General features: G+C 40.4%; 1 long non-coding RNA gene across 2 annotated transcripts; it reads right to left on the reverse strand.

The window, feature by feature from the left end:
• Positions 1–3,587: 3,587 nt before the first annotated feature.
• Positions 3,588–6,678, reverse strand: LOC107663582 (uncharacterized). Of its 2 annotated transcripts, XR_001631355.1 has the most exons (4): positions 6,622–6,678; positions 6,377–6,516; positions 6,209–6,278; positions 3,588–3,598 (listed from the first exon to the last, which is right to left on the reverse strand). It is a non-coding gene; the product is annotated as an uncharacterized LOC107663582 (long non-coding RNA). The 2 variants fall into 2 exon arrangements; XR_001631354.1 differs by lacking the exon at positions 6,622–6,678 and having other exon boundaries at positions 6,377–6,612.
• Positions 6,679–9,007: the final 2,329 nt, after the last annotated feature.

A 9,007-nucleotide genomic window follows, 5' to 3' on the forward strand; every position in this document is an offset into this window, starting at 1 on the left:
AATAACAAAAACAATTGTGGACAGTGACGTCACTCTCCGCCCCATGCCGTTCAAATCTCTCCAAACCGGTGCCGTTCATTTGTGCTCGATTTGTGCTGGTTTTATACACTGTAGGGATCTGCTTGATATTATGTAATGGTATTATGACCCGCTGAAGAGAGGGGTGTGACCAAATGTTAAGTGTAACTTGCATCTATCCAATAGGGAAAGGTTTAGTGAATGCTTTGCAGAGAAGAAATATTGTACATGCCTTCTCCTATATAATCCAGTGTGTTATCAGATTTGTTTTTGCCGCAATTTGGGGTGAAGACTTCTCGCTGTTACTTTTTATACTATTTGCTTATGAGTTATTGTTTTTAATAAAGCGAAACCGTTTTTCTATGGTGATTCGATAAACTTTCTTTTAAACAAGTCTCTGAGTAATTTATTAAGAGTAACCTATTATCTGGATTAATGCATAAATCTCCATACGGGCCACATAGAGGTGAGAACGTCTGCTGAGCTGATCAGGACAACGTGCTGAGAATCTTGGAACTCCTATTACACTTCCCATCCATCCCAAGAGGTAAGGGCAGTATTTGTTTATTGCAGCTGCTTGTGGGGGAGAAGATGTGATTATAGGGTTTATTGATTCGTTACATGTAAAGTGATATAACATGGCACCCAACGTGTGAGGCTCGAATATTGGAGTAGAAAAATTCAAGGATAATAGTGAGTGAGAAGTAACCCAGAAAGTCCTTACAGACCACGGCCACAGCAGTAGTCCAGAGGGACTTTAGTCTTTGAACGCGCGCATTAGACTGGATTAATCCTACACAGTGTAGATGTGGATCCGGTCAAATTCCATGGCATGAAATAAGAACGATAGCTTCAGTGGTGAATTTTAGGATATGTGAGGGTGCAGAAACCCCACCCTTTATCTATTCGAGTAGAGGGGGAAGGGATGGATATCCCAAAGTTAGTGTTTGACGAATTTGGGGCAGAAATCAGAAACATACCAACAAAGATCTGGGATGACCTCGATGAAGTCGATATGGGGGAAGGATCCGAACACGGATCCTTAGCTCCCAATTTTATTCCCCGTAGAGAGGGGACTAGAAACACTCTAGATCTTAGTGTTCCACAGCCGGAAAACCCTGAAAGCCCAGATGATGAATTGTCGACAGAAAATGAGGAACCGCTTAGGATATATTTTGGGAAAGGCAGGAATTTAATTATCCTTAAAGAATTAGAAGGAATTAGAAGAAGAAGCTTGTGTCCTAGTGAACGCAGCCAATACCGATCTCCAGCACGGAGAGGGGGTAGCAGGTGCCTTTCGAAAGCGGGCAGGGCAAAGGTTTCAGGATGAGTCAGATAGAATATTAGAGCATAGAAAGAATCCCATAAGAACAGGCGATGCAGTTTTACAGAAAAAAGGAGGTCCGAATGGAAATCCTGTAATACATGCAATCGGCCATAGAAAAGGTCAAAATGGTGACATAGCAGAAGAATTAACAGCGATTCTCACATTGGACACTTTAATAGACAATATATGTAAACTGGCCAGAGATAATAAATATCGTGCAGTAGCTATGCCCATAATTTCAGGAGGGCTTTTTGGATTTAATGAAATCACAATGGGGGCAGCCCTAGTGAGCGCATTACTAAGGAAAACAGATCTAACTGATTGGCCTAAAGTATGGATGATCTTGTGAATAAATGGTTAATGAAAAGGGTTAAACAATTTATTGAAGTTAACGATTTTAATTTGAAAATGGAATCTTTGAGACGCGAGGTTGACTGTTTGAAACTTCAAAGAGTCAGCGCCGCCTCCAAAGAATAAACAAGAATAAACAGTTAACTGACATCCTGTCAGAGCGAGGGCAGGTGTTGCTATCTGGGTTAACAACTGTCGAATGGAAAATGCTGAAGTGTGAAAACTCGCTCACAATTATTTGAAAGGTGTTGCTATTGTGTAAAAAGAAAAATGTTTAGCTGTGGTTAGGACAAAAGGTTAGACATCCTGTGTTAGCGTTTCCAGAGATAATAAATATCGTGCAGTAGCTATGCCCATAATTTCAGGAGGGCTTTTTGGATTTAATGAAATCACAATGGGGGCAGCCCTAGTGAGCGCATTACTAAGGAAAACAGATCTAACTGATTGGCCTAAAGTATGGATGATCTGTCACCCAGATCCCACAGTCGTAGGAAAAATAACTATGAGAGTAAATCAAGATCAGGATGCTGGGGAAGGAAGGTCAAATCAGGGAACTGGTATTATGCAGAGACCGATAAATACTGGAGTTGAATTTTCGGAGGAAGATTCAGATCCTGAATGGCCAGAATTGAGGCGGACAAGAACGACTAGAGGAAGAAAAGATAGGGTAGAGAACCCATTCCCCAAACTAAAGCTGGGAAGAAGTTATGAAACTTTTCGACTAGGAAAGGGATTTTATAAACCAACACATTCTGCGAGCAAAAAAAGAGAAACAGCTTTAGACAGGATAAATAAGTGGGATGAGGAATATGCTCCAGAAATAACATGCGGACAGGTTTGGAGCATCTTGAACGGGGGTGACGCTACTCAGATCCTCGCAGACACCTCATTAACGCAGCGAGCTAAACGAGCGATATTAGCTAAAAAAGATTTGACAAGCAAGGCCATGCTGGAAAGAATAATTAGGAATCTGGTAGGTAATGACCTGTTCGAGGAATATTATTCGGACGTGGGACCAGAAAGTGACAGTTCAGACAGTGACTTAGAGGAGAATCAAGAAGATTCAGATTATGAAGAGTTAGTAGTAGAAAGACCAGAAAGAAATGTGACACTGAACCCTGTCAGAGCATTGCAGGCGCCGAGAAGGCTCTGTTTCAGAGATAGAACTCCTAAGCCAGAAATTCAGTCAGAGAGGGAAATAGATCAACCAGTGGAGATTAATGCACTAAATCAGCATTTAGAAGCATTGCATTTAGGGACACCAGGTCAGAGAAGGCCAATAACTCCCATAAGCCAAGTGCGTTCTCCTAGACAAACAGAGATTAATTCGATGGAATCCAGGGTAACTCTGGAAGAATTAATTAGAAAAGATCAGGAGATGAAACTTGAAAAAGGCCAAACTAAAAAATACCACAGCGAAAGGAAAGGTCAGAGAGTTGGTTCGCTATGGTGAACAGATGAAAATATCTGGCGAATCCATAGACTCGCATATTTTGGCTGAGTTTGGATTGCACGGAGGTAGGAAATTAGCAAAGACCATTGAAGGGTTAATACCGACTAATAAAGATGAAATCGAACAGGAACGATTCGAAGAGAAGTGGCGAACTGTAGGAGCTCTGTCAGCCTGTCAGGAAATTGCTGTAAAAGGCGTTGAGGGGATCTTGAAACATATTTTTCAAGGAGTAAAAAGAAATGCTCTGATTGGGGCAAAATAATTCCTCCTTTACGGTCCGGAGATGTCTCCAGAAGAATTAGAGAAGGCTTTAATTGGATATGACAGGAAAACTGAAATAATTCAGACAGAGAAAAATCGAATAATAAACCACAGTGGTCTAAGGACCAACCCAGACGATCAGGCCGTGAAAGGAAGCCATATAACCGCTATGAGACAGAGAGCAGGCCCTCCTCTCGCCCCGAGCGCAGAGCAGATGAGAAATGGAAGAAAGGGGCAGAGAGGGGAGAAAGAAACAGCCCTAAAAATACACAGCAGGAAGGAAAGAGATTTAGGGAACAGAATTTAGGGCCTAGAACAAATCGAAATGAGAATAGTAGAGAGAAAGGTAACTACATAAGTCCAGAAAAATGGAACAAATTGAGCGCTGAAGAAAGGACACGGATCATAGCAGAAAGGGGAAAAAACAGGCCAGAAACTAGAGTAGGCAGAGTCCAAATTGATGACAGGCAAGAAAGAGCCAGTGCAGAGACTGAGGAAGTGAAAGTCAAGAGAAAGAAAAACAAAAAGAAAGATACCGAAACTAAGGAGGATTAGGATTTTTCGGCACCCCTTAAAAAAGCCTTGTTAAAAACAAAGGAAATTGATCAAAGATTACACAAAACTTATGATGAAACCAAACCCACCGAAAAACATGATGAATTTATGGAGGTAATTACAGTAGAGGATTTTGATGGTAATTCGGGAAATAAACATGTTTGGAGAAAAAAGAAAATAAATGTAGTTCTTGGAAGTGAAAATGTATTGTGCCCGGATGATCTAATTAAAATAGGAAAAATAGGAGTCGTTGATCAGAACAAAGAAATTGAAAGGATAGTAAAATAATCTGAATTAAGTGATAAAGGGTAGCTGGAAAAGATTCTGAGAAAATATATGAATAGTTATTAGTAGTGATAGGGCAGCCCTTATGTCAAAAATTATTGATTTTGACCTTTTGACCTTTCCCCTCCCCCACGTGCCCCACCCCATGGCGACCACCCACGGTCTGTTGACCCCGTGACCTATCCAGATGTGAAAACCGGCATATGTGAAATTCCGACGTCAACCTATGACCTCCGGGGATGACATATGATGTTTGTACAGATGTATGTCCGTGTCCGAGCGGTAACAGGCGATAAATGAAGTCCTGAAGAATGTTTTTGAAGATTTTAATGGTCCGTTCCCACATCCGGGGGGTTTCCCCATCTGCGTGTCCGGTTGCATTCCGAGGCAGGGCATTTTTGCTCTCTCTCTCTCTCTGTATGGGAGATGTGAGAAAGATATTGGATTTAAGGTCAATAAAAGAATAAGTAGACAATTCTAACAGATCATGAGAACATATCATAATATGTGTGACCACACATATAATCTGATGCTTGCATAAAATAATTTAAATAAAATATGTAACATGATTAATAATGAAATTGGGGATAAAACAATAAATAAATAAATAAATAAAATTACCCATACATTTTTCCAGGAGAAAGATTTCCTACTAGCGCAGGAATGACCGTTCCGTGAATGAAATGTTTCCCGAAATTGTGTTTAGTTTAAGCTGGAAAAGCTCTCTCTCTCTCTCTCTCTCTCACGCACGCACGCGCATTCAATCGTCCCGACTCTTATTCTTATCTAGACTTGTTTCATTTCAGTGTTTTGGGTACACAGTGTTTGGCTACAAGGATCACGACCGTCTATCTTTCCTATTCTAACTTGCAGAAAATTGTGCTGGAGAACATTGCTGGAATGTTTACACAGATGTAATTTGAGAGTCGAGGTCTTTACAGCCGTAATGTTACGCTTTGTTTTAAGAAGCTTGTTTAAATAACAACGAGACCTCTTTACATATGCTTTGGATTTAACCGCGACGACATAAATATTCTTAATTTAGACACGGTTGTAAAATACGCAGTCCTAAGGTATCAGGGCATTTTTTGCTCTCTCTCTCTCTCTCTCTTTCGCTCTCACGCACGCGTGCGCATTCAATCGTCCCGAGTCTTATTCTCTTCTTTTAAATGAAAATAAATGAATTAATTATGTGATCGCATATGATATAAAACAAAGGAAAACATTTACACTAGTTTTAGTCATCACTAAAAATATAAAAACGTTGTACATTTTACCAGGATCGGGAAACATTTTTTAACAGGTCAAACGATAAGGACTATTGGGGCCCCGGACATGTCTGGTCATGTTTATGGAGACTTTACATTGACATGTTTATTTGTATAACTTTTTCACAAACCAAATTGTCGCAATGCAGTTTCATAGAAAATGTAAGTTTCTACATCATATTTATATTTACATTATATTCATAAATTTTATACACTATCATCCCTTAAATGACAATAAAAATGCTTTACATTATTCTGGGAGCGATGATGACTAACCAGAAGTTTAAGTAGGAAAAGCTCCTCCGTCTCTTGTTCTAACCCTCACCCTCACCTTCTCTCTGTCTCTCTCTCTCTCTCACACAGACACACACACACACACACTCAACACAAACACAAGCATTACCACAAACACTCAAACAAACACAAATATGCAGCAAAGCACAAACATACACGCAAACACAAACACTCAATCACACACAAACACTCAACACAAACACAAGTATTCACACAAACCACAACATGAGATGATGTGCATAGGCCGGAGGAACATATGCAAAACACCCACAAAAATAAACAAAGACACACACATTCACACACTCAAAAAGGTAATGGCTAACAGATGGCAACCAGTATCCTTGATACTGACATACCCCTATCCATATGCGTTCTCTCTCACACACACACACACACACACACAGGTGATGGTGATTTGCTCTTCCTGACCGATGAAACAGCATGTGACCGGCTGCAGAGCTCTTATCTGTGGCAGACAATATTCAAATGAATACTCGTTTAGTTGATTATTCAGCAGTTCTCATTAATATAACTGCATGTGTATGTGGCCTGTTAACATCTCACATTTCCATGTTTTGTCTCCAGGTCAGACGCACTTCATCAAAGCCACTTCCTGTCTGCAAGCGGAAGTTCTCTGACACGACTTTACATGGAGTTTCTTTAAGAAGCGTTAATTTGATGGTAAAAGCCAGAAGCGGCCATCGCTGTGAATCAGACGTGCGGTGACAGATTACAGGTTTCCGGATTTCACACTCGCCAGGTGTTAAACGACGATGTAAAAGCTCAGCGTACAAAATGATGTAAATGACCAGGAATAAAGTTTGTTAACGAGGTGAAGTCAACGATAACCCAGCCACCCGCAGGGTCCAATCACATTTTCCCATTTAGAATCACTCCACTTGACACAAAGGTATTAATTATCTTTAACTAATCAGCTGGTTAAGTGCTAATCAAGCTAATAGTGTGAGTGTGCATTTGGGTCGTGAGCCGAGGTCTCGGTTCAGTATATAAACCTAAATGTTTAATTCAGATTCACATATTCTTTTACATGTGCATTACATATATATTACATATGTATTCAGAACAAAACTTCAGCGCATGCACAGAACCGGAGAAATCCACCGCGACACGGTCAGCGGAGCAACTGCGAGTAAAACTAACGCTTGCCCTGCTAACAAAAAAAAAATAATAATGTCAAATTAGTTTTACAATTATTACTTCTGGCAAACATATCAGAAGAGCTTTTTAGCAAATATTTAGTAATTGTTCCATCTCCAAAACATTTCATGAGACGTAAATAAATAAAGTAAATAAACATGCATAAACATATTTTTAAATCCGATTAGGAAAATAGTCGGATTCTGAATTATTAATAACACAATTTATAACAATTTCAGGTCTACAGCAACACTTTCAATCAGGTGGAAATGTAATTGGGAACTGAAGTGTTTGCATGAAGGCTTTTCAGTCCGATTGAGAGTGATTAATCTGATTATTTCGTGCCATGTAAGCGTAGCTGCTGAGAACGGGTTCAAATGGACGCTGTGCAGACCTCAAGATTTCAAACGCATCTGAATGTCAAGTGTTTATCTGCAGGTGCTGTAAATAAAGAGTCCAACACATCACACCGCAGGATAGAAATGATCATGAAGCAGTTCCACAAACGTCACGTATACCATCTACAATAGCAGGCAAACATCTCACGCTCATTTACTCCTGTTGCGTCCTAATTAGCAACATTTCCAGGATCCCAAGAGGTGCTCGTTTTACTACAGTAAACATCAGTATGAGTGATGAATAAACACACGATGATTTCCAATTCACAGAACATGTAATGCCTGAATATCTATGAATGCTTGTGCTCACAGTTAAAATCTCTCTCCAGAACAAGGTTCATAACTGTGTGTTTAACTGCAGCGTTCCAGCGCTGGCTAACGTCTTCATTAACTGAAACAGAAGCTCCGCTGATGAGCGTCAAAGATGCTTTATCAATCAAACATTGATTCGGTGAGATGTTGAGAAGGACCAGAGAGTGATGCAGAGGCGATGAAGTGAAAACTCTGGCGGGAAACTCACTGACATTTCCCTGAAAGGCCACGTGTGAAGATTTCTGGACGGCTCTGTTAATCGTGAACCAGACGAAAGACTGATAGACTGCAATGACCCGGCCCGTGTTTACATGACAAAACACATGCATTTACTGACTCTCACAGGAACAGAACGGAGAAACAGCATTCCGACAGCTGTTTATATCAGGTACAAGAAATATATAAAAACCATTTGTGTTCTAACTATCAGATTTTAAAAAGCATGCTGAATTCTGGACTGACGGACGTCACTGAGGTTTCTTTCTCTCTTGGTTTAAAGCATAAATGTGAATGTGAACAGACATTATATTTCGTACTCAAGTAAAAACCATGGAATGGACTGAGAAGCGTCCGTCTGATTTCTGAGCGACAGCTCACACGTAACCCACAATTTCATCATCTTCCCTTTTCAGGACAATTAAAATGTCATTAGTTTCAATTTCAGAGCAGCGGAAGTGACAAACAAAGAGACGAGGCGACGGACTCGCAGGAGCAGAACCGCCTGACAGCCGGTCAAACGTCAACAAGGAGACGAGACGCAGACGAGCGAACGCATTATGAACTGAAATCAGTCTGACAGCGTAATGTGCAGGACACGTCATCAGGGTCAGCCATCATCTACATCTGAAACTGAAGACACGTGAGACGCTGCGGCAATTTGACAAAAACCAGACCGTAAAGAGTTAGTTCACCCAAAAATGAAAATTAGCCTGTGTTTTACTCACCCTTGAGTTCAAGTTCAAGTTCATTTTATTTGTATAGCACATTTACAGCAGCCGCTAGGCTGACCAAAGTGCTTTACAGAAGAGAAATATATAAAAACATACACAGAAAACAAGCCAAATAAAAATATGAACAACCCATTAAAAAATTACCGAATAACAGTAATCAATACACTAAGGAAAACAGATAGGTTTTTAGCAGGGACTTAAAGACAGGCAGAGAAGGGGCCATTCTAATTTCTAAAGGCAGGGTATTCCAAAACCGTGGCCCTGCGACCGCAAATACACGCTCCCCTCTACGCTTAAGTCTAACATGTGGAACTACCAACAAAGCCTGGTCGCAAGATCTTAGCCTTCTAGATGGAGTGTATAAATGAAGAAGTTCA

The sequence above is a fragment of the Sinocyclocheilus anshuiensis genome, unplaced genomic scaffold (assembly GCF_001515605.1).
Source record: "Sinocyclocheilus anshuiensis isolate Anshui unplaced genomic scaffold, SAMN03320099.WGS_v1.1 scaffold127, whole genome shotgun sequence".
Taxonomy (NCBI): Eukaryota; Metazoa; Chordata; class Actinopteri; order Cypriniformes; family Cyprinidae; genus Sinocyclocheilus; species Sinocyclocheilus anshuiensis.